The sequence below is a fragment of the Hemiscyllium ocellatum genome, chromosome 10, assembly GCF_020745735.1.
Source record: "Hemiscyllium ocellatum isolate sHemOce1 chromosome 10, sHemOce1.pat.X.cur, whole genome shotgun sequence".
NCBI classification, from domain to species: Eukaryota; Metazoa; Chordata; class Chondrichthyes; order Orectolobiformes; family Hemiscylliidae; genus Hemiscyllium; species Hemiscyllium ocellatum.
The window spans coordinates 20,444,303-20,471,183 of NC_083410.1; the positions used below are offsets into that span (position 1 = coordinate 20,444,303).

General features: G+C 43.5%; 1 protein-coding gene across 1 annotated transcript in view; it reads right to left on the minus strand.

Moving 5' to 3' along the window:
- Window positions 1-24,276, minus strand: part of rasgrp3 (RAS guanyl releasing protein 3 (calcium and DAG-regulated)) — a 138,571-nt gene extending 114,295 nt beyond the window's left edge. The window contains exon 1 of the mRNA XM_060831321.1: window positions 24,067-24,276. The gene's annotated coding sequence lies outside the window, so the exon portion shown is untranslated. The remainder of the gene's footprint in view (window positions 1-24,066) is intronic.
- Window positions 24,277-26,881: the final 2,605 nt, after the last annotated feature.

The following is a 26,881-nucleotide window of genomic DNA, read 5'->3' on the forward strand; positions in this document are numbered from 1 at the left end:
GGAACTCGAGGAGAGGGGGGCGATCATTGTGGTGGAGGGTAAAGGGGAGGGGGACGGTCAGCAGGCTGGAGGGTCGAGGGGAGGGGGACCTTCAGTGCAGTGGAGGGTCGAGGGGAGGGGGATGGTCAGTGTGGTGGAGGGTCGAGGGGAGGGGGATGGTCAGTGGCTGAGAGCTTGAGAGGAGGGCTACGGTCAGTGTGGAAGAGGTTCGAGGGGAGGGGAATGGTCAGTGTGGTGGAGGGTCGAGGGGAGGGGGATGGTCAGTGGCTGAGAGCTTGAGAGGAGGGGTACGGTCAGTGTGGAAGAGGTTCGAGGGGAGGGGAATGGTCAGTGTGATGGAGGGTCGCGGGGAGGGGGACGGCCAGTGTTGTGGAGGGTGGAGTGGAGGGCGACGGTCAGTGTGGTGGCGGGTCAAGGGGAGGGGGACAGTCAGTGTGGTGGAGGGTCGAGCGGAGGGGGACAGTCATTGTAGTGGAGGGTCATGGAGAGGGGACAGTCAGCGGGCTGGAGGTTCAAGGGGAGGGTGACGGTCAGTGTGGTGGAGGGTCGAGTGGAGGGCGATGGTCAGCGGGCTGGAAGGTCGAAGGGAAGGGACGGTCAGTGTGGTGGAGGGTTGAGGGGAGGGCGATGATCAGCGGGCTAGAGGGTCGAGAGGAAGGGATGGTCAATGGGCTGGAGGATCAAGGAGAGGGGGACAGTCAGTGTGGTGGAGGGTCGAGGAGAGGGGGGTGGTCTGCGGGCTGGAGGGTCGAGGGGAGGGGGAAGGTCAGTGTGGTGGAGGGTCAAGGGGGGATGGTCAGCGGACTGGAGGGTCGAGGGGAGGGAGACGGTTAGTGGGGTGGAGGGTCAAGGGGAGGGGTACAGTCAGTGGGGTGGACAGTCGAGGGGAGGGGGACAGTCAGTGTGGTGGAGGGTCGAGGGGAGGGTGATGGTCAGCGGGCTGGAGGGTCGAGGGGAGGGGGAAGGTCAGTGTGGTGGAGGGTCAAGGAGAGGGGGATGGTCAGTGGGGTGGGGGGTCGAGGGGAGGGGGACGGTCAGTGTGGTGGAGGGTTGAGGGGAGGGCGATGGTCAGTGTGGTGGAGGGTCAAGGAGAGGGGGACGGTCAGTGTGGTGGAGGGTCGAGGAGAGGGGTATGGTCAGTGTGGTGGAGGGTCGAGGGGAGGGGTCTGTCAGTGTGGTGGAGGGTCGAGAAGAGGGGGACGGTCAGTGTGGTGGAGGGTCGAGGGAGGAAGACGGTCAATGGGCTGGAGGGTCAAGGGGAGGGCGATGATCAGCGGGCTGGTGGGCCGAGGGGAAAAGGACAGTTAGTGGGGTGGAGGGGCAAGGGGGAGGAGCACTCAGGGAACTGGAGTGTCGTACGAAGGAGGATGGTGAGCGTATCTGGATTGGAGGATGGATGGTTGTTAGACCGGGGGGCCAGTATGGGCAGTCAGCAGCTTACAAACCCAGTCAGAACCTGAGTAGAAGCCCCCTGCACTGATCTACTACAGGACCTCTACAGAACGACTGTAATGTTTATCTTTTTAGCTTATACTATGAACTACATTAAGGAAATGTAACTTTTCTTTATCTATCTACTTTGTATGTAAGATTTGTACCAAGGTACTTTGTACCTAGGATGGCAGCACAGGGGGCGACATTGTAAGCTTTTCACTGTACACCTGTACCTGTGTACTTAAGGGCACACGACAATAAACTTAAGTCTGATTCTAATTCTACAATTGAAAGTTTTTGGGCAGTTCAGGAGAGATCTGACTGGGATCAGAAACAAATATAGTTTCTTTCCAGTATAAAGAGCAGAGAACCAATTAGGAAAGTGCAGTTATCTCAGTAGAGAAGCTACGTGCATGTCACTCCCAGACTAGAAAGGTTTGCTTAGAAATTTACAGCTTATGTAAAGGTGGAAAAAAATTAAGCTTTCAGATTTGTGAGTATTCACGGAAGAAGATTTCACAGTTAACAGGAAGAACTGGGGAAAATCAACTACATTGACTTTAAAGTTGTGACATAGAAAAGCAATTTCTCTGGATTTGAATCATTATAAAGTGATTGCATTGGGGATAAGATGGAAACTTTGTTTTGCAATGTGTTTTAGATTTTTCATCTTTTGTTTTAGTAACCAACCATTGCATTATCCGGAATAAATAAATATTTGATATGTCAGGCCAGAATTCATTGTTGGATCAGATGTATGCAGTAGTGCCATCAGTCAGGATCAATACAAAATACACTCTAGGTACATTAGATCTACCAGTTCTCCTTTACCAACAGAACATGTTGCATCCTTAAAGAACTCCAATAGACTGATCAAACATGATTTTGCTTTTACAAAACCATGTTGACTCTGTTAGATTATCTTGAATTTGTCTAAATGTGCTAGTTTGACTTCTTTGGTCATAGTTTTGAGCATTTTCCCCATCTGTAGTTCCCTGCTTTCTGTCTCCCTCCCTTTGTAAATTAACATTTGCTTTCTTCCAATTTTATGCAACCATCCCAAATCAAAGAGCTTTGGAAAATTAAAACCAATGCGTCAACAATCCCATTAGCTGCTTCTTTTAAGACCCCAGGATGACGTCTTTCAGGACCTAGGGACTTATCAACTTGTAGTTTCAACAACTTACTCAGTACCACCTACCTGGGAATTGTGTTTTCCTTAGTTCCTCCCTCCCTTCCAGTTTTGGATTTATCACTGCCTCTGGGATGTTACTTGTTTCCTTTATGGTGCAGGCTGATGCAAGACACCATTCAGTTCCTTATTTTCCATGATCAATTCTCCAAATTCACTCTGTATAGGGCCAATGCTCGCTTTGTTAAATTGTCTTTTAAAAATATTTATAGAAACTCTTAATCTCTGCTTTATATTTTTGCTCAGCTTTCTGTTGGGGTCTGTTTCTATTCCTATTCATTTCTTTAGCCATTCCTTTTTTTTAATATTCTGTTCAATCGACTGACCTGTCACCTGTCTTTGCAAATTGAAATGTGTCTAATCTGTAAATTTTGAAATATCCCTTGAATGTTTTCCACTACCTCCCTACTGACCTGTCCTTAATCTAACTCATAAATTCACTATCACCAGCTTTGCTTTCATACTCTTACAATTGGCTCTCTTTAAGTTTAGAAATAGCCTTGGACCGATCCACTCTTTTCTCATCAAACTGAATGCAAAATTCAATCTTATTATGGTCACCTCCTCCAACAGGCACCTGTACGGTGAGATGCGACTAATTGATCCTATCATATTACACAGTAAGTATTTTTGTTGTTCTAATCGACCTTTGTCACAACCTGTGAAGCCCTTTGACTTGGTTTTTTTTAAGAAAGTGTTACGTTAATGTAGGTGTCAATCTATGAAAGAGACTTTAAACCAAGGCTTTATTCTGGTCTGTGTTGAAAATATCATGCTATCCCTCCCTATTTTTATCAGCTCCTGTGCAAACTATCTTGTTAGATGTTAGACAGAAAACTCCAAGTTAAACTTCTGGGTAACTATATAACTGTCCTGGCTGACTTTTCCCCTCAATACTGACCAGCTCCAGATTCCCTGACCAACCCCTTAATCTGCCCCCAACAGCTACTCTCCACCGATCTCCATTGTAACTCCTGAGTGCCATTTTCCTACGATCAATGGATTGCCCACTCGGGAAACAGGCAGCCCACCCATTATCACTGCACAAAGCTCACAGTCTGCTTAAAAATGGGATTTTTAAAAGTTTTCTCAGAGGATGTAGGCATCACTGTCAAAGGCAGCATTTATTACCCTTGACAAAGTGGTGGTGAGTCAGCCTTTTGAGTACATCTGATTGATTTGCTCGGTCATTTCAGAATTAAGTTAACCATAATACTGTGGGTGTGGAGTCACAGCATTGGCAATTGATTTCCTTCCTTAAAGGATGTTAATGAAGCAGATGAAGGGCTACATTTTTCAAGGGAGGTGTACTGTTCATCCACATTTCTCTACCCCTCAAAGAGAAAACTCAATACCAAACAGATTGGGGTTAAACAAGGCATTAAGGGATACACTAAGTGAACAGACCAAATTCAGTCCATTTGAATTAGTTTATGGGCATGAGGTGAGAGGACTATTGAAATTAATTCAAGAAAAATTGGTGAGCCAGAGTTCAAACATCACATATTTGGACTATGTGCCAAATTTTCAGGAAGATTCAATACCTCGGGTGAGTTAGCTAGAAAGCATTTGAAAATAGCACAGCACATGATGAAACAGGAATCAGACAAGAAATCAAAAATTTCCAATTTTACTAACAGTGATAAAGTGTTAGTGTTGCTTCCAATGGTAGAAGAACCTTTAAAAGCAAGCCTTATCAAATAGAAATAAAATTGAATGAGGTGAATTATTTGATACGAACACCAGATAGAAATAAATCTCACAGAGTGTGTCATGTGAATATGCTCAGAAGGTACTATGATAGGGAAGGAAAGCAAAAAGAGAATGTGTTACAGGTTACAACACAGAGAGAAGAATCAAGTTCAAATGGTTCTGTGTTCGACATTCTGCAAATTAACTTAGACAATGATGAAGTTTTCCAAAACTGGGATAAATTACCAAGTTATCTTTCAGGGGAAAATTAAAACCTGCAAGAGTTATTACAATCACATAAGCTGGGAAGCACTAATTTAATGATGCACGATATAGATATAGGAAATGTTGTTCCAATTAAACAACAACCACCCTCTAACGTTGGCATAAGTTCAAAAGGAGATTGAATGCATACTCAAAGACAACATAATTGAAGTGAGTTGCAGCATCCATATTAATGGTTCCAACACCAGATGGTACCCAACAATTATAGGTGGACTTTCGCAAAGTCAATGCAGTTACCAAATCTGGTTCATATCCTATTCCACATTTGGAAGACTGTACTGAGATGGTGGGACAAGCAACTTATATTCCGAAGTTGGATTTACTCGGAGGCTACTGACAGGTACCTTTATCAAAACAGAGCTTTTGTGACACCAAATGAAATGTACCAATTTAAAATAATATCATTTCATATGAAGAATGCACCAGCCATATTTCAAAACTAACCAATAAAGTTATTTCTGGATTACTAAATTGTGTGGTGTACATTGATCACCTGGTGATCTTTAGTCACACATGGAAGGAACATTTGCAGCATCTGTAGGAATTACTCGATGACATTGGGAGGCAGGCCTGGTGATAAACCTGGCTAAGAGTGAGTTCAGAAAAGTCCAAATCATGTTCCTGGGCCATGTCATTGGACATGGAAGGATGGCCCCACATGATGTGAAAACAAAGGTGATTGAGGAGTTTCCCATACCATCAACGAAGAGGACAGGATTGTGATTCTTGAGATTGAGTGGTTTTTGTCAGAAGTTTGTACCAAATTTTAGCAATGTAGCTGCTCCACTAACTGACTTATTGAAAAAGGGTCAAGAATTTCAGTGGATGGCGAACTGTCAGAATGCATTTAACAGCTGCCCTGGTATTAGCCACACCTAATTATGCAAAGCCATTCAAGGTGGCTATCGATAAGAGTAATGTAGCTGTCGGCACTGTACTCTTGCAAGAAGATGATGAGGAGAGAGGAAGACGTACTGGGTAGTTTTCCAGAACCATCATACTCCATGATTGAGAAGGAGACATCGAGTTTGGTGTTGGCGCTACAACATTTCAACATTTATATTGCCAGTAATGTGTCTGAGTCAATTGTATATCCTGAACATAACCCATTAAAGTTTTTGGAGAGATTTAAGGACCCAGTTTCCAACTGTTTAGATGGAAAAAACTTTTGCAGCTGTTCAATTTTAAAATTATTCACACAGTAGAATGAAAGAACATGATTGTCACAACTATGATGAAAGAAGATTGGTGGTGGGAAAAACCAGATTGGAATAGACCGCAGCAGTAAATGTTTGCTCTCTTAGAGTCAAAGTAATGTAGTTGTACTGTGTACCAATTGTGTAAGACTAAGGGTTTTTAAAATTGAAGCTATCTTTGTATATTGATGTTTTTTTTTAAAGGGAGAGGTGTGACAATACTGTGGCTTTAAGATGCGTGTTTTGGTTGGTTTCTTTTAGAGACAGGTGAGGGAACTGGATTTTAGCAGTCTATGAGAAGATAAACAACTTGTGAAACCTTGTTTTTATTTAAGTTGGAACAATAGAAGCAGCCTGAATGGGTGTGATAAAGCTCACACCCACAGAACAAGCATTTTTAGTTTAGTTTTCCGACTTGTTGCACAGGTCAATGCAGAGTTGGAAAACAGTGAATCTCACCCAGTTACTACACTCTCTGAGTTTTCTCTGGATGTTTTCTTTCCTTCTGGGCTGCTAGAGTTGCTTGTGAGACAATGCTGTTTTCTGAATTTGCCTTTTGCCAAGGGTATGTTTATGGGATATTACTATGTTGGCTGAAAATGTGTTGCTGGTTAAAGCGCAGCAGGTCAGGCAGCATTCAAGGAACAGGAAATTCGATGTTTCGGGCAAAAGCCCTTCATCAGGAATAATCCATTATTCTTTTAAGTTTTCCAATAGAGTTAGATTATTCCAAGTTTCTCTTGCTTAATGTTGACTAATTTGACCAATCGAATTGCATCTAGAACACAACATCTCACATTTACCTTTACAATAAGAAAAGGTTAGGGTCTAGGTCACCTTTGCATTTTATTCTAAGGGGGTCTGGTTGAGTCCATAACAGGTTTGCACCATCATTGGGAGAGAACAAAGAAGTGGGCATTGCAGCTAGGTAAACAGAGTTCGAAGATAGATCTCAGACCATAGGTTAATGCCGTATAATGGGTTAGACAAATTATGATGATATAGTTAGCAAAGTTAATCTGACATCAGCAGAGCCAAACAGTGTAGAGAGATAAGAAACATGGAAAGAGGGAGGTCTTAGACTTTATACGAGAGAGTTGTAGCTGTGGCGTACAAATGCAATCAACGATTGTTACAGTTTTGAAGAGAATGAGTGAACCTTAATTTGGTTTAAGTATGAACCAGGGAATGGTCGAGGATGAAGAGGAGTGGTAACTGATGAAATGTAATAGCTTCAATAAGTGTATGCCAAGTCCTTCTTAGCCCAGAGGTACTTTGAAGTAGTATTTAAGGATGCTCCTAAATTCCTGTGTTCATGTGAGGCGTAGCCTAAAGCAGGAAGTCTCAAGCTTTTTGGACAAGGAGGAATCAGGGAGCCTGGTTTGGGTTTGGGCATTGGGTGAGAGAGGGCATTAAGAGGGTGGGGGGGGTGGGGTGTTGATTTTGTTACCCAGATGGGAAGTGACAAAGAGATGAGTAACATCTTGGGGAGGGATGCCACGAATTTCACAGGACGCCATGCACCCCCACCTCCCCCCACCCCCCCCAACACACACATCCCAAACTACATACTCCACTTTCTAACCCGCTGTCATAGTAATCATTATTAAGGCAAGAGCACTGCAATTTGGCTTAATAACAAGCTCAATTGCCCTTTAATTATTTTCTAAAACACAGCGATCCACAATTATCCCGCCTACTGTCTTACGGGCTCTGGATTGAGTTGGTGGGAAAGTGCTGAGCTACGTTACCCCACTATTCTGCTCCACCCCCTCCCCCTACTCCCCACTCCCCCTCCATACCCATCTCAAAAATCCCAACATGTCTGGAATGGGGGCTGTAAAGTCTAGGAGGAAGTGAGGACTGCAGATGCTGGAGATCAGAGCTGAAAATGTATTGCTGGAAAAGTGCAGCAGGTCAGGCAGCATCCAAGGAGCAGGAGAGTCGATGTTTCGGGCATGAGCCCAGGGTTTTTATAACAATCCAATAGTTTCATGCCCACCACGACTGATCCTATTTTATTCCAGATTTTGTTAATTAACTGACGTTAAATTGCCTGGATGCCATGGTAAGATTTGAATGCCAGCTCAGGGTCATAAGTTCAGGCCTGTGGGCTGCGAGTCCAGGACCATACACCCTGCACCATTGTAGCCCTCACTGGAATATAAGGAGTAAAGGGTTAACACTTGACTATGTCAATGGGAAACAAAGTCAGTAGTGATTCAATGGACCACATTCCGAGAGACTTCGAAGAGAGATTCAACAGTGTAGGCCTCATATTAGATCTAAGTGCCTATCGTGATGAGGATGTAAACAAACAGTTACTTTGAAAAGACTATCAACTCCAGTAACCTCTCCTGAGTATTGTGTTCACCTTCATTCTTGACTGATCAACCACCCACAAATGTTGACAATGACTGAGACATGCCACAGCAAGAAAAATCACCAGATGAACAACATGGCAACTGATGGAGAAACAGCGCGGGCAGCAGACTTTCATGGGAGCACCTCTCAGAGCAGACTGTTCGACTCCCAGACTCTTCTCAGCATTGGGTTGCCCAGAACAGGCTGGGACATGGCAGGACTGATGCAGATGATTCGCTCAATACACAAACATTTCAGGGTGATCAGCAAAATCAGCGAAGTCGGTGCCCTACTCAATACAATGGACAACATTGTACGGTGGCACAGTGGTTAGCACTACTACCTCACAGTGCCAGAGACCGGGGTTCAATTCCCGACTCAGGCGACTGACTGTGTGGAGTTTGCACATTCTCCCCGTGTGTGCGTGGGTTTCCTCCAAAGAACGTTAGTGAATCAAATGGGTGTTTATAACAATTAGAAATAATTTCATTGTCACCATCACTGACACTACCTTTCAACTACATTACTGTCTCCTCGTCAGTGTTCTCGATAATGTTTTAGCCTTAATCAATGTCACTCAAAGCAGCAAAGGAACTGGATCGCATTGTTTGAAATGTCACACGCCTGCTGCATTTATCTGGCCAACAATGTTTGCTGCTGCTCAAAAATTAAGTCACCACACAAAGCATTCTGAGAAATATCCTCATAATAACCACACAGCTCATCAAATCCTAAGGTGGAACCACAGATTGGATGCTAAACCAAAAGAGGAAACTCAACCTATCAAACCCAGACAGGCTCTCTGCACAAGTACTTTAGTTAGTCCCAGTCCCCTGTCATTGGCTCCCAGAGCAGTGGCCTTTTATTATAATAGCTTTGGAATCTATTGATTGTAGCAAATTTGGTATATCAAGTCTGCTCCAACCCTCCAAAGAATATCTCACAAAGACCCCAGCCTATTCCTACAACCCTGCATTTCCCAGGGCTAATCCACCTAGCCTGCACACTACAAGACATTTTAGCATAGTCAGTCCGCCTAACCTGCACTTTTTTAGCTTGTGGGAGGAAACTAAAGCACCCGGAGGAAACCCACACAGACAGTTGCCAGAGGCTGGATTTGAACCCAGGTCCCTGACGCTGTGAAGCTGCAGCACTAACCACTGGACCTCTGTGATCCCGAGTTAAACTCAGCATTTTGTTGTCCTCCTTGAATTATTCCTCTGAAAAAGTTTGAACGAAAGAAATCTGTGGAACTATTGTGTTCAAAAGACAATGGTGGAACTGGAGCAGCTTGTAAACATCTACTGCGCTAGTTCAGCAGCACTCCTTCCATTTCAAAACCTGACAAAAAAACAACATGTGGTGAAAAGCAGCATCTTTAAACCCAGGATTTATATATTGTAATTGATGCTTTTGCAATGGGTACTATTTTTCAGTCTGATGTAATTCCAAACAATTTTTGGTAAACTATTTTTGTTTCTTAGCTCAGAATGAACAAAGCTTTTTGAACTGAAAATGACTCATCCACCATCTTGTGTGCATTTGAAAAATAGCACTACGACATTATTGGGAATGAAGACGTGAAAATGGGAAACACAAACACATCAGTATTCAGACCACCCATGACCGTTCACTTCCCAGGACTTTTACAATCTCACTCGCTTCCTTTTTGCTCCTTTTTGTAACTCAGGGTCTGCCATCTTATCAAGCTTCGTTCACTAGGACTGGGATCAATCATTCTCCCCGTTAAATGTCTCTGCTCCACGGCTGCCTTTCCCATTTGTTCACCCCTTGTTGAGCCTCCCGTATGCCCGGACACTCAAAAAACAAAGAACAGTACAGCACAGGAATAGGTTCTTTGGCCCATTAAATCTGCCTCTAGGCAGTCTATACCTGTCTACTCCCTGCTTATTCATTTATCTGTCAAGATGCCTCTTAAACATTGTTATTGTATCCAACTCCACCAGCTCCTCTGGCAGCACATTCCAGGCACTTAGCACACTCTGTATAAAAAGCCTGCCTCTCACATCTCCTTTAAACATTACCCCTTTTACCTTGAACCTATGTCTCTGAGTAATCAACATTACCACCCTGGGAAAAAGATGCATTATATCAATTTCTCTCGGAATTTTGTAAGTTTCCATCAGGTCATTCTCCTCCTTTGAAGTTCAAGTGAAAACAAAGCAAGTTTTTCCAATCTCTCCCTCCAAACAGGCAACATCCTGGTAAACGTTTTCCGCACCCTCTCCAAAGTCTCCACATCCTTCTGGTAGTGTGGCAGCCAGAATTGTATACAAAATTCCAGATGTGGCCAAAATAAACGTTCTATACAGTTGCAACATGACTCACCAATTTTTACACTCTATGCCCAGACAGATGAAGGCAAGCATGCTCTTTGCTTTTTTGACCACCTTATCCACTTTCAGGGAACCGTGGAACAGTACACTTGGATCCCTCTGTTTGTTGATGTTCCTAAGGGTTTGCCATTTACTGTATACTTTCCTCTTGCATTAGATTTTCTAAAATGTGTCAACTCACATTTGCCTGAATTAAACTCCACCTGCCATTTCTCAGCACAAGTCTCCAACCTTCTGTATCCTCTGGCAATCTTCCTTACTATCCAGAGCTCCTGCAAACTTTGTGTCATGCACAAACTCCCTAATCAGATCACCTACATTCTCCTCCAAATCATTCTCTCAGTTTCAGCTCTCAGCTTACATGTAAAATCTAACCATCTCCCCTTTACATTCAACAGCAGCACAACTGCTTCTATGTACCTTACTCCCAACCGTCAACATCCTAAAATCATACTGAATGGTAGAGCAAGCTCAAAGAGCCAACCGGCCTCATCCTTTGGGTGGTATGGTGGCTCAGCAGTTAGCACTGCTGCCTCAGATTACCAGGAGGCTAGGTTCAATTCCAGCCTCAGGCAACTGCTTGTGTGGAGTTTGCACATTCTCCCCATGTCTCAATGGGTTTCCTCCCACAGTCCAAGGATGTACAGGTAGTGTGGACTGGCCATGCTAAATTGCTGATAGTGTACGGGTTAGGGATGATTGGTAGTGCTAAATTACCCATAGTGCCCAGGGATGTGCAGATTCGGGAGGATTGGCCAGGCTAAATTACCCATAGTGTGCAAGTTAGAGAGGATTGGCTGTGCTAAATTGCCCTAGCTCCCCAGGGATGTGCAGATTAGGTGGATTAGTCATGAGAAATGCAGGGTTACAGGATCTGGGTGGGATGTTCTTCAGAGGATTGGTGTGGACTTGATGGGCTGAATGGCCCTTACCACAGTGTAGGGATTCTATGATTCCTGCTCCTATTTTCTTTTGTATGATTACCATTGACTAGAAATTTAACAGAATGGGTATAGCCAGATGGATATGTAGCTACAAGAGAAGAATAAAGGTGAGCATTCTGAGGTGAGTATATTCACTTCCTGACTCCCCAGTGCCTGTGCATTACCTGCAGGGCATAGTTTAGGATTGTGGTGAAACACTCCCCACTTGCTTGGATGAGTGCAGTTCCAAAGTACTCAAGACGCTTGGCATCATTAGGACAATCAGCCCTCGTGTTTGGCATCTTAAACATTCACTAGTGGCAGCAGCGTGAACTGGCCACAAAATGCACTGAACTAACTCACCAAGGCTCTTTCCAGAGCACTTTCTGAACCCACAATCTTTACCACATGGAAGCGAAAGGTATTTGGTTATAGGAGGACGTGAATGGAACAAATCAGAAGGACAGGTCTGTAGAAGATGCAATTGAACCGTGATAAATGTGAGGTGATGCACTTAGGAAGAAAGAACAAGACAAGGGAGTACTCCAATGAATGGCAAGAAACTAGGAAGCTCAGTGGAACAGAGTGATCTTGGGGAGTTTGTCCACAGATCCCTGAAGGTAGCTGGACAGGGTAATAGGGTAGTTAAGAAGGCATACATTATGCTTGCCTTTATCAGTCAATGGCATAGATTGTAAGAGCAGGGAGGGCATATTGGAGCTGTATGGAACTTTGGGTAAGCCCCAGCTGGAGTACAATGTGCAATTCGGGTCACCACAGGATAGGAAGGATTTGAGGAAATGTTAAGGAGATTCACCAGGATGCTGCCTGGGATGGGGCATTCAGCTGTGAAGAGAGAGTGGGAGAGTTCGGGTTGTTTTCTTTGGAGCACAGAAGGTTGAGAAGGGCCCTGACTGAAGTGTGTAAGATAATGAGGAGCATGGGCAGGGTTAGTAGAAAGCACCTATTCCCCTTAGTCAAAAGGTCAATAACAAGGGGACATAGTTTTAAAATGAAAGGCTGGAGGATTTGAGGGAATTGAAGATAAACCTTTTCACCCGGAGGGTGGTCCAGATCTGGGATGCAATACATAGGAGGGTAGTTGAGGCAGGAAACCTCACAACCTTTAGAAAATACATGGATGAGCACTTGAAGTGTCATAACAGTCAAGGCTTTGTGCCTAGTGTGGGAAAGTAGGATTAGTATAGGTAGGAGTATAGTTTTGGCTGTATAGACTTGGTGGACCAAAGAGCCTCTTCTGTCCTATATGATTACATGATGTAGGAACCCTGTCACCTGCCGGTTTCCCTCAAAGTCATAGACCATTCTGACGTTGAACTCTATCACCGTTCCTTTACTATATCTGAGTCAAAATCCTGGACCTCCCTTCCCAATAGTGCCGTGAGTCCTAAACCACATGGACTACAACAGTTCACCACCACCTTCTCAAGCTCAACTGGAACAGGCAGCAAGTACCATCCTTGCATCAGAACTCACATCTCATAAATGAACAAAAAAACCTCGGTACAAAGTGTCATGATCATAGCCAGTAACATTCCTGCCACACAGTTGCCTTGCTATGACCATCATCAATAAGAAACAATCTAACCACTGCCCTTGACATTCAATGGTGTTACCATCACTGAATCCCCCATTACCATTGACCAGAAACTCATCTGGACACAGTGGCTAAAAGAGCAGGTCAGAAACTAGGAAATCCCTGCAAGTCACCTCCTAATCCTCCAAACTCTGTCCGCCATCTACAGGGCAAAATTGAAGAATGTGAAGGAATATTCCCTATTTGCCTGGATGGGTGCAGCCCTAACAAGCTTGACCTCCAGGACAAAACAGCCTGCTTGATTGGCATTATATTCACAAGCATCTACTCCCACTCCCTCTACCACCAACGTTCAGTAGCAGCAATGTGGCAGGAAACCACAAGATGCACTGCAAAAATTCACCAAAGATCCTCAGACAGCACCTTCCAAACCTACAACCACTTACATCTAGAAGGACAAGGGCAGTAGATATATGGGAATACCATCATGTGCAAGTTCCCCTCCAAGCTTCTCACCATCCTGACTTGGAAATATATCGCTGTTTCTTCACTGTTGCTGGGTCAAAATCAGGGAATTCCCTCCCTAAATGGGAGGACTGCAGTGGTTCAAGAGGGCAGCTCACCACCACCATGAATGAATAAACAGCAAATCCATTCATGGCCCTGGGGAGGAGGAAGGCCAATCTGTGTACCACCCTGTTACCATGCCCACAAAGTGAGGCTCCAATATCCCTTTGTCTGTTATGATGTCAACTGTCAGGACCATATAACATAGTGAGAGGCCACTCAGCCCATTTATGGTTGTGCCAGCCCTTTTCAGAACCAACTACTTTTGTTGCAAATGTGTCTGCCCGTGAACCATATTTCTCATTAACCTTGAACGGAGACATCAATCTCTCCTCACTCTCTAAATCAGAGATTTAAATTGTAAACCAGATTGTCAAGTTGGTAGCGCCAATGTCAAAGTTATGACAAGCTCCACAAAATATTTCATCCTGTCATTACTTTATGACTTAGTTTACAGACAGCAATATGAACTACTGCAGACTGACAGGACTTAGAGGTTTGTCTGTGGCATCACAGATGATGATGATGATGATGATGATGATAATGATAATGATGATGACGATGATGACAACGACAATGCTTGGAGGTGCTCCACCTTAGCAAGATTTTCCTTTGACTTTTCCTCTCCACTGTTCCATGGTAAAAAGCCAAATCCCAACTCTGGCAATTTTCCACAAACAATGCCATTGTGAAAGAGGGTTAAAGGAAATATGAGAATGCAAGCAAGGATCACAGGGTGAGAGGAGGTGGGATGCAATGGACATCAGGCTTTAAACAGCCGTCTAATGGGTTTGGAAAATCTGCAGGGTGAAATAGAAGATATTACAAAATTCGAATTTAAACCATTCACGCAAGAAAGATTTCCGATTGCTATTGTATCTGCTAGTCCAGGGTATCTCGAAATTTTCTTGGTTGAGTGAGCCATACAGTCATCGAGTCCTAGAGATGTGCAGCACGGAAACAGACCCTTTAGTCCAACTCGTCCATTCTGAGTAGATACCCTAATTTAATCTAGTCCTATTTGCCAGCACTCGGCCAATATCCCTCTAAACACTTTCTATTCATATACCCATCCATGCCTTTTAAATATTGTAATTGTACCAGCCTCCACCACTTCCTCTGGCAATTCATTCCATACACGTACCACCTTCTGTGTGAAAAGGTGGCCCCTTAGGACCCTTTTAAATCTTTCCCCTCTCACCTTAAACCTATGCTCTCTATTTAGACTCCGCTACCCTGGCAAAAAGATCTCGGCTATTCACCCTAACCATGCCCCTCATGATTTTATAAACCTCAATAAGGTCACCCTTCAGCCTCCGATGTTCCAGGGAAAACAGTCCCAGCTAATTCAACCTCTCCCTACGACTCAAACTTTCCAACCACGGAAACATCCTTGTAAATCTTTTCTGAACCCTTTCAAGCTTCATCCTTCTCACTGGATTAGTAAAATTCCACCTCAGCCCCCAACCCCAGCACATCTTCTATGTTGTATAATTATATAATATTAATGATATAGAGCTGTAGAGGGTTACAGCCCATTGGCATCTCAGCTGGTCAAAAGCAACCAAGATTCCAATTCCACGTTGCAGCACTTGGTCATAGCCTTGTATGACATCACAAGTGTCCATCTGAATACTGCTTAACTGCTTGGAGGGTTTCTGCCCTCCCATCTTTACTGGGGGTGGTGAGTTCCAAGATCCCACCACCCTCTGGGTGAAAGAGATTTCCTCACGTCCCCTCTAAACCTCCTGCTCCTTTGATAGAAATGCTGCATGTACATTTAACAAACATTGATGAAAACTGAGAGAGCTATTTTGTTTGTGTGAGTTCTGTATTGTACGTTTGGGCTTGGGTTTTTACGCTAGTAACCCATGAGTTCTCTGAGTGTTTGAAGTTAATAATGAACTCAAATATTTCTGTAGCCATAGTGATATCTTTTAAAATAGTTTTTGAGACCTGGCTTTGGAGTGAATAGGTTTGTTTGGTTACTGGTTACTTTAGATTGTTTTGCAACTCAGCAACGTAACTAATGAGGCATGAGAATTGTTAGATAATGCCAGAACTTAAGACCATAAGACATAGGAATGGAAGTAAGGCCACTCAGCCCATTGAATCCACTCCGCCATTCAATCATGGCTGATGGGCATTTCAACTCCACTTACCAGCATTCTCCTTGTAGCCCTTAATTCCTTGTGACATCAAGAATTTATCAATCTCTGCCTTGAAGACATTTAGCGTCCCGGCCTCCATTACACTCTGCGGCAATGAATTCCACAGGCCTACCACTCTCTGGCTGAAGAAATGTCTCCGCATTTCTGTTCTGAATTGACCCCCTCTAATTCTAAGGTTGTGTCCACGGGTCCTAGTCTCCTCGCCTAACGGAAACAATTTCCTAGCGTCCACACTTTCCAAGCCATGTATTATCTTGTACGTTTCTATTAAATCTCCCCTTAATCTTCTAAACTCCAATGAATACGATCCAAGATCCCACCACAGCTTCCAGGGTATGAGAAGCTATTGTTCAATACAGTCACTCATCTATTACCGTTAATTCTTTGTGTGCCAATGAATGGTCACAAGCCCAAGTAATGTGACAATAGCTGTGCTGTGGAGAAACAAGATGTTCGTGGCATCTCGCATGCTAAGGAGGCTGGATCAGCTTCGCAAAAGAGGTGGTGGGGGTCACAGAGAGTCCTGTCTTTAAAACAGCAAGGTGGGGAAGACAGAGGGGAAACAGACTTTGGGGTGCAGGCTGCCCATCAAGGTGGCACCTTCCCATTCCCCAGCTTGGTGCTGAGGTTCATCAAGTTTTCCCTGGCAGCCTCGTTCCCCAGGCGATCACGCTCCATACGCCTCCCCTACTGTCGGTAAAGTTGCAGTGGAGCAGCGGAGGACAGGTATGCCATTTTAAAGTATGAGCACACCTCTCCTCCTCTGCCAACCACCTACCCGCTGCACTCCCTCCCAGTCAAAGGGAGGGCTAGAAAATTCCATGCTTGGTGCTTACTCACAGGTATCCAGGATTAAAGCAAGTTATTACGCACTAAATAATGAATAACTCATATCAAATATTGAAAACTGCAGCCAATACCCAAATAATCATTCACGAGAAAGAAATAAACAGTCTAAAATTTGGTATCTAAAACCCAAAGAATAATGCCCATTTTATTGTATAAAACGCCAATTACCAACAACCAGCACAAAATATCCATTTACCAACAACCTGTAGCCATCTCCCAGGATCCCAGCTCCAACCCCCAGCATCTTTGTGCACTCCATGGATCCAAAAACCGAAATTCTGAAGGAGAGTCATCGTCGGCTCAAAACATGAACCCTATTTTTCTCTCCTGTGTTTGAACCAACATTGAGTATGATGCAGAGGATCCAGAGGGTGATCAGTAGCATACACGGTCCGCAGATGAGTTTTCTGAAGGCTTCTGATAAAGGAACAAGGATCCTTAGGGTGCAGGAGTTTAAGGAGAAGGTTGCAGAGAGCCGTCCTGAAGAGTTGATGTCTATACCACCAACAGTGAGATGATAGAATACATTAATGGCCAAAATTGGAGGATGGAAAGGTGACAAAGAATACATGAAACGAGAGAAAGCTAAATACATTAGATCAGATGAGGCAATGGAATGAATATGAGGAAAATCAATTCTGATTTCTCGCCACAGATGCTGCCAGACCTGCTGAAACTTTTCAGCAATTTCTGTTGTTGTTTCTGATTTCCAGCATCCACAGAGATTTTGGTTTTTTACTCAATATCCTGCATTAAATGTAAAACCCCCAGAGTACAAGACTCAATATCCAGTATTGAATCTCCAACACACAGAATGCTCTGTATCCATTTTAAGACATGCAGCACACAGGACCAACACTCAGTCTCCAGAATTGAATACCTAATGCCTACACTCCAACTGTCAATATTTAATATTGAATATCCAAAACATAACATTGGACAAACAATTGCGAAAATTAGTATCAAATAGCCAATGCTGTCCCAAATGGAAAGTCATGCACTCAATCTCTGTCAAATTTATCTTGGTACAATGCAAAAATCTATGAAATGAAAATTGGCTAATTTGGTTCAGAGGAAGTAGATGACTTACATTCCTCATGTCCAAGCATTAAAGAATGGTACAATTCAAACAACTGAAATGAAAATTGACTTTTTTGCTGTTTACTTCCAAGAAAGCCTAAATAGATTACATACAGTTGAGAAGACACAATGAATATGTTACTATAAAATCTACAAATTTTACTCACAGCATTTGAACAGCACATCAGAAGCAGAATTCAACTTGTCTTATTCATTTTACTCATTCATTCTCTTAAAATGGCAGAGAATTCATCATCATCCCTGTACTTTATAACAAGATAAGTCAGAATACCAACATCTGGTCATCTGATTGATTAGCTCATACTTACATATATAATCCAATAGGCAGAGCCAAAATATCAGCTGGCTGATTGGGCTGCCTAATGTTAGGACGCCCTTCAGTTAATCAGTTTTAAAATGAGTTTTCCCAATATGTTTCAGAAATGGTGCTGAGCATCATATGTGAACATTCCTTTTTAATTGTTCTCCCAACATAAGCTATTGTTTAGGGCCATAAAAGTCAGAACGGATTCCTGATCTGCTGTTAAAAATGGTTGTTTGGTAGTAGAGAACTTGAGTAATTCTGAGAAAAGGGAAATTATGTTGAGGCATTTTTTCGGTCTTGCGTTAATCAGGACAATTCACAAGAAAGTCATTACGAAGGGAAACGACATGTTCTATTTATGAGCTGATTGATTGGGAGGTAAACTCTGCTTGACAGAGGCATTGCCATGGAGAATATAAATGTTAGGTGATGCCTGGCAAATAAGTGCCATGCTTTGTTTAAATTTAAATCAGGCAGGATGATTGTGATTAGTTAAGGCACCCATTTTATTTAGTTGGGAAAGGCACAGAGTGTGTACACATTCTTCCTATCTGCAAAGAAAAGGATCCTGTGTGTTAATATAAATAGTGTCTGAAATAACTCCCATCACCAAGTCACCCTTTAAAAAAAGAACGTAAGAAATTGGAGCAGGAGTAGGCCACTTGGCCCCTTGAGCCTACTCTGCCATTCGATAAGGTCATGGCTGATCTCTTCACGGACTCAGCTCCACTTACCCACTCACTCACCATAACCTCTAATTACTTGACTGTTCTAAAATCTATTTATCTTTGCCTTAAAAACATTTAACAAGATAGCCTCATCCACTTCCCTGGTCAGGGAATATTTACACATGTGTATTTTAACTGTTTTAACCAGTTGAACTTTAATCGTCTAACCAAGGTTTGGTTTTTTCTCGGGTTTTGTTGTGGGCCACCCTCTGATCAGGATATGCCCTAAGTGGCTATGCAATTGCTTGCACTCAAGTGGTGTTCCTCAAGCTCAGTCAGACTGGCAAGGGTGTCCACTTCCATTGGAATAGCCTGAAACTCTTATGCTCCACTTGCTGCATTTTCCCAATGTTAAATCGAGTTGTAGTGCCTGTTTGAAGTCCAATTGTGCTCAACTCGCAAACATTTTTACATGGTGTGATGTTACAATTGGCTACAAGAGGTGTATTTTGTCCTGTTTTACTGGAGAAGTTTTAAGGCAGATGTGCAAAGCAGTCTAAGAGAGCCACTCGAGTAACCAGTTTGTAAGACCTTGGGGTTTTTTTTAAGTAGAACAATAGAAGCAGCCTAATTGGGTGTGGTCAAGCACCGACAGAACCAGGATTTTTAGTTTTAGCATTCAGCAGTTGCTGTTGGGGTCAAGAAGAAGAGGAAACTATTTTTTCCTTCTTTCAGTTACAGGCAAAAGCTGGGGGTTCTCTCTCTGCTGCTGGAATTCAACGTGAGATAATCTGTTTTCTGAATTTATTTTTTGCCAAGGGTGTGTTTATGAGATGTTACCATATTGGTACAGTTAATTAGTAATAGTTACTGTATCTATTATTCTATTAAGTTTTCCAATAGAATTAAGTTATTCTAATTCCTACTTTCATTTATTTTATTTAACAATAGGTGAATAAAGTGTGTTTTGCTTTAAATCCAGTATAGGGATGTCACATTTTCTGTTTTCCAATCTGTCAGAATTGTCCCAGAGTCCAGCACATGTTGATAAATTATCACAAGTGCGTTTGCTATTTCCCCTGCCATCTCTTCTGCTACCCTAGAGGTGCACAGTGAACACATGACTCAGGGCCTATTTAGCCAATCTTATAGTGGGTGGAACGATATGAATGCAGTTTATAGTGCCCAGGAAGGTAAGCTTATGGAAGACAATAGGTCAGAACCCCTCAGAATTTCTCAACTGATTAGTTCTTTGAGGAGGTGTCAAGACAGATCGACGAAGGTCAAGCAGTGGATGTGATGTATATGGACTTCAGCAAGGCATTTGATAGGGTTTCCCATGGTAGGCTCATTCATAAAGTCAGGAAGCATGGGATACAGGGAGATTTGGCTATCTGGATTCAGAATTGGCTGGCTGACAGAAGGCAGAGAGTGGTTGTAGATGAAAAGTATTCTGTCTGGAGGTCAGTGTTGAGTTGGGTCCCGCAGGGCTCTGTTCTTGGGCTTCTGCCCTTTGTAGTTTTTATAAATGACTTGGATGAGGAGGTTGGGGGGTGGTTTAGTAAATTTGCAGATGACACAAAGGTTGGAGGTGTCGTCGATAGTATCGAGGGCTACTGCAGGCTGCAGCGCGACATAGACTGGATGCAGAGCTGGGCTGAGAAATGACAGATGGAGTTCAACCTGGATAAATACGAAGTGATGCATTTTGGAAAGTCGAACTCAAATGCTGAATATAGGATTAAATACAGGAATTTTGGCAGTGTGGAGGAACAGAGGGATCTGGATGTGCAAGTACATAGATCCCTCAAAGTTGCCACCCTAGTGGATAGGGTTGTTAAGAAAGCATATGGTGTTTTGGCTTTAATTAACAGAGGTATCGAGTTTAAGAGCTGCAAGGTTTTGCTACAGCTCTTCAAGTCCCTGGTGAGACCACACTTGGAATATTGTGTCCGGTTCTGGTCACCCTACTATAAGAAAGATAAAGAGGCTTTGGTGAGGGTGCAAAGAAGGTTTACCAGGATGCTGCCTGGACTGGAGGGCTTGTCGTATGAAGAAAGTTTGAATAAGCTCGGACTTTTCTCTCTGGAGAGAAGGAGGAAGAGAGGAGACCTGATCGAGGTGTTCAAAATAATGAGAGGCATGAATAGAGTCAATAGCCAGAGACTTTTCCCCAGGGTAGGATTGACTGGTATGAAGAGTCATATTTGAAGATATTAGGAGGAAGGTATAAAGGAATCTGTCAGAGGTAGGTTCTTTACGCAGAGAGTTGTGAATGCTTGAAATGCATTGCCAGCTGAGGTGGTGGAAGCGAAGTCATTGGGGACATTTAAGCGACTGCTGGACATGCACATGGATCGCAGTGAGTTGAGGGGTGCGTAGGTTAAATTACTATATTTTACATTCAGATTAAGTCTCGGCACAACATCATGGAACAAAGGGTCTGTTCTGTTCTGTACTTTTCTACGTTCTATTTTCTAAGATACGGTTTATTTGACAGCACCATTCAAAGTAATGCACCATTCATTTAACTTTTGCAATCTCTATGGCAATGCCTCTACCAATCAGTGTCCACTTGCCAACCAGTCAACATGCTTTGTTCATGTGGCATAAAAATACTTTCCCCATTACATTGGCATTCTTGCAAATTATCTTGATGAGTGCAAAACAAAATACAGTGACAAACTGTGTCTGCTTTCAGCATAACTTATCCTTCGTTTATTGAGTTTCCCCGATGCTGATCCCACCTTTATTGTCATTGCCCACATCTACCCTCCCCCCAGCCTCACCCCCACACCTCCACTTATCTCTCAGCCCCCATCCTCCCCCTATTCCTGATGAAGGGTTTATGACTGCCCTGGTTTTCAGATGAGGCCTGACCTGCTGTGTTTTCCAGCACCACACTTTCCAACTCACACCATATGTTCTGTCCATGGGTGGAACAGTCTTCACTTTAAGAACTTGGACCTAAGATTCATTTGACCCCCCCTCCCCTTAATAAAAATATAGTAATTCATCACCAACTCAACATTGCAATAAATCAGACATTGCTTTGGATTAACACTTAAAGCATTACCAGATTGTGAACTGAGGTGTCAAACCTTAATAAGGTTATATATTGCCAGTTAGTCTCAGTGGAAACAAGCACAGACATGCCAAGGGTACAATTAAGACGCCATATCTTTCTGAGCTGGTACAACACAACGATGGCCAATTACCTCCTTGGATTGAACTTACCACATTATTTTCTGACAGCATTAGTTTTTCGCAGTGACGCCTCTACGGACGTAGTGCCTCCCTGGAGCTTCAAGTGATTCATAACAACTTTCTGCTCCTCCAACTTAGACTGACAGACTCAAAACTGAACGAGTAGGAATCAGGCACCTGTCTGCATTCCAACCGGATAAGTCATACAGGCATCTATTCTTGCCTCAGGAACCACAGACAAAAAGCAGCCAGGCCAAGGTGAAATGAGAAACTTGGACAAAGTTAACATCCTGATGTTCAGGATGCCATTTTAGGCATGAGTGAAATGTGATGAAACTCATTGAACAAGCCGGAAGTGGCTGAATTAAAATTATACTGGGCCCAGTTCTCATCCCTGAGAAATTTTTCTGCACTCTCCCCAATTGAACCCATCCTAACAAGTTGAAACCTACCAAAATATCTCTTTAGATTCAGTAGATTTTGTAAATCACTTGTTAATGGTATGTTTGCAGTGCCAATTTACTTGTCTACACAGTTAACACATAAGCTGCTGAATATATGGGGTGAGCTACTGAGGAAAGTGCAGGGATTTGATAAGATAGGAGTCAGCCTTTGTAGTACAGTGAAAAATAGAAACAACCTACATTTACATAGCACCTTTCATGACCTCAGATCGTCCCAAAACACCTTGCAGCCTGGGAAGAACATTTAAAGAGTAGTCACTGTTGTAATGAAGGTAACATGAAAGAAAACTCCAGGAGATCTGCATTAAAATAATCTCGAGTATAAGATCCACTGTTTCCAAATAAAACTCACAGGAGACTGATATTCAATCGCTCTATTTGTGTTGCACCTTTACCTGGTGTGTGTAAGTGTCTGTGTCTGTGTGTGTGTCCCATATGTGGGTGTGTGTCTGTGTGTGTGTCCCCCGTATGTGTGTCTGTGTGTGTGTGTCCCCTATGTGTGTGTGTGTGTGTGTGTGTGTTTGTGTGTGTGTGTGTCTGTGTCTGTGTGTGTGTCCCCAATATGTGTGTGTCTGTATGTGTGTGTGTGTGTGTGTCTGTCCCATATGTGTGTGTGTGTGTGTCTGTGTGTCTGTGTGTCTGTGTGTCTGTATGTGTGTCTGTGTGTGTCCCCCATATGTGTGTGTCTGTGTCTGTGTGTGCCTGTGTCTGTGTGTGTGTGTGTGTGTGTGTCTGTGTCTGTGTGTGTGTGTGTCCCCCGTATGTGTGTGTCTGTGTTTGTGTGTGTGTCTCTGTCTGTGTGTGTGTGTGTGTGTGTGTGTCTGTGTGTGTGTGTGTGTCTGTGTATGTGAATGTGTCTGTGTGTGTCCCCTGTATGTTGTGTCTATATGTGTGTCTGTGTGTATGTGTGTGTGTGTCCCGTATATGTGTGTGTGTCTGTGTCTGTGTGTGTCTGTCTGTGTGTGTGTGTGGGTGTGTCTGTGTGTGTGTCCCCTGTTTGTGTGTGCCTGTGTCAGTGTGTGTGTGTCTGTGTCTGTGTGTGTCTGTCTGTGTCTGTGTGTCTGTGTGTCTGTGTGTGTGTCCCCCGTATGTGTGTGCCTGTGTGTGTGTGTGTGTGTCTGTGTGAGTGTCCCCAGTATGTGTGTGTCTGCATGTGTGTGTAAATGTCCCGTGTGTTGTTGAAGAAAACAATCCATGTCTAATCAGCAAACTCTGCCTGTTGATTCTCTCATGTTTCAGAGATGCTTTGGTTGGAGAGAAGAATCCCCTCTCAGGGTCTCCCCATCTGGATCCTCTCCCAAGGAAAGGTCCTCCTGCTATCGTGCAATAGCAAACATAACAAGCATTTGTCTTGTACTTGCCGCTCACAAACTCCTATCTCCCCAAATTTCAAATACATCCAAATGACCAAACAAAAGCAGCAGCTCCACCTGACCTGAAAAACAACTCCGTTTCCTTCAATATGTTTCTTCCCACATAATGGGTGTTACCTTAGAATTTTTTTAAAGAACAAAATCGTTTTAAGACCAGCTCAGCTTTATAAACACGATTCCTTTTCCTCTTTTTTGCCACCAGTAGTTAGTTCCATGGCCAGCTTTGAACTGCTTCAGCTGTACTGTCTGTGTTCACTAACAGTGCCAGAGTTTCCTGGACCCTCCCTCACAATCGCCAACCCCCCACACACAACACCTCAAATCAAAGCACCAGCACAAATAATGATGATTAACAACTTACTTCTTCTTGTTCCCTGCTGCTTTTTGTATTCAAGCATTCGATCCAATATCTCGTCACCCTGTACAGTTGCCACACAGTCTGCTCCAGCTGTCTATTATTGTAGACCAGATTCACCGAACATCAGTCCAGTACAGGGGGCCATCAATATCCTGAGCGAGCCACATCTGTGCAGAGCCCTGTGCAGAGTGTTTCCAGTGGTTGTGAGCTCAACTGGCTCCAGACTGTTTGGCTAAGTGGTACTCACACTTCCTCCTATTCTTTCTTAACTTAGTTTTTCCTGCCGGCACCACAGCCTTTTCCTCTCTTTATCTATAAATAGGATGGCTACCAAAGTGTTTTTTTGTTCCTCTCTAGTTTGACTGGTTTAAATAGTAAGTGCAAAGGCAAGAAATGTTTTCAAAGAAAAAGCAGAACAAAGCTTTAGCATTTTCAACTGGTCTTGACGTTTTAGGTTCAAGAAGGCAGCTCACCCCCACCTTCTCCAGGGGCAACTAGGGATGGGCAGTAAATGCTGGGCCAACCAGCAACACCCACATCCCCCGAGTGAACTTATAAAAATAAAAGAAAACACCGTATTAGTTGTGAAGGAAAGGGTTGGAACATAAATCAATGTTGGTTTGGCCAAAGAATCATTTTTCTTTCTGGGACAGACAATGGCAAATTTGCTTGCACTGATATTTTTTACGTTAAATGATCACTAGGTCTTGTTTACCTATCACTGGGGCGTTTTACAATTTCCTTTGCAATGTTAGTCTAAACCAAGATATAACCCTGATGGAACAAAAGCAAAGTACTGAGGATGCTGAAAATCTGAAAGTAAAACCAGAGAATGCTGGAAAAACTCAAGATCAGAGAGGTGCTGGAAAAGCACAGCAGGTCAGGCAGCATCCGAGGAGCAGGCAAATTGACTTTTCGAGCAAACACCCTTCATCAGGAAAAATTCAGCACTGACTCTGAGTGAAACATTAACTTTGTTTCTTCCTCTGCAGATGCTGTAAGACCTGTTGAGTTTCTCCAGCAAGTTCTTTTATTATTACCCTGATGTGCCTGTCTTTGAGTTTATAGTGTGCCCAGTTAAAGCTTCTATGTGGCCTAGTTAGTAGAGATTCATGAAAAATGTAATACAAACTTGTCTGAGGCTTTATAAGCAAATGTAGATCTGAATGGTTCTTAGTGCAGGGATCACTCAACAGATTAAGGATGGTCACATGAGGGCATCAGTATTTGCAATGCCTTCATTTAAAAAATCTAAACTGTATTTTCAAATCCCTCCATGACCTCATTCCTTGCAAACTTTGTATTTCCGCACCCCCCACCCACTTCCAAAACCTTTCAGAATTTTTTTTCTTTCTCTTTATAAGTTCACATGGGGGTTGTGGGTGTAACTGGCTGGGCGTGCATTTAGAGTCATAGAGTTATAGAGATGTACAGCATGGAAACAGATCCAACCTGTCCCTGTCAACCAGATATCCTAACCTAAGCTAGGCCCATTTTCCAGCACTTGGCCCGTATTCCTCTTAAACCCTTCCTATTCATATACCCATCCAGATACCTTTTAAATGTTGTAATTGTACTAGTCTCCACCACTTCTGCTGGCAGCTTATTCCATACACATACCACCCTCTGCAAGAAAATGATGCTCCTTAGGTCCCTTTTATATCTTGCCCCTTTCATCCTAAACCTATGCCCTCTAGTTCTGGACTCCCCTACCCCAAGGAAAACACCTTGCCTATTTCTCCTATCCACGCCCCTCATGATTTAATAAACCTCTGTAAGGTCACCTCTCAGCCTCCAATGCTCCAGGTAATTATTGACCATCCTTAGCTGCCTTTGAGAAGGTGATAGAGTCGAAAGGTGTGGTGCTGGAAAAGCACAGCAGGTCAGGCAGCATCCAAGGAGCAGGAGAGTCGACGTTTCAAGCATATGCCCCTCATTGGGAATGTAGAAATAGCTAAATAGAAGGGCTTGTGGCCAAAACATCGTACCTCCTGCTGTTTGGATGCTGCTTGACCTGCTGTGCTTTTTCCAGCACCACGCTTTTGACTCTTTCTCTCCAGCAGCTGCAGTCCTCCCTTTCTCCTCCTTGTGAAGGTGGTGATGAGCTGTCTTCTTGAACTGCTGCAGTCCACGTGCTGTGGATTGACCCACAATGTAATTCAGGAGGGAGTTCCAATTGTGAACTTGAGACAGTGAAGAGATGGCGATATATTTCCAGGTCAGGATTAGATTAGATTACTTACAGTGTGGAAACAGGCCCTTCAGCCCAACAAGTCCACACCGACCCGCCGAAGCGCAACCCACCCATACCCCTAACCTAACACTACGGGCAATTTAGCATGGCCAATTCACCTGACCCGCACATCTTTGGACTGTGGGAGGAAACCGGAGCACCCGGAGGAAACCCACGCAGACACGGGGAGAACGTGCAAACTCCACACAGTCAGTCACCTGAGGCGGGAATCGAACCCAGGTCCCTGACGCTGTGAGGCAACAGTGCTAACCACTGTACCACCGTGCTGCCAAATAAGGAAAGGATAATGTGTGACTTGGAAGATGTGAGAAACTAAGCTCACACACTTCAATAATTTCAGTCCGAGACAAAATCTGAATCCTTTATTTTACACTTGCAAGAGGGTGTGATGTCCACTGTCTGTCTGTGTACAAGGCAAGGGACTCACACACCGAATTCAGCGAATACTCAATATTTATATAATTTGGTTTCTATATTTTTTTTATTTCATTGCTCCTCCCCTGTTTACATCCTCAACTTCCCTAAGACCGGTACCCATTACTCCTGTTTATCTCTTGCCTTATC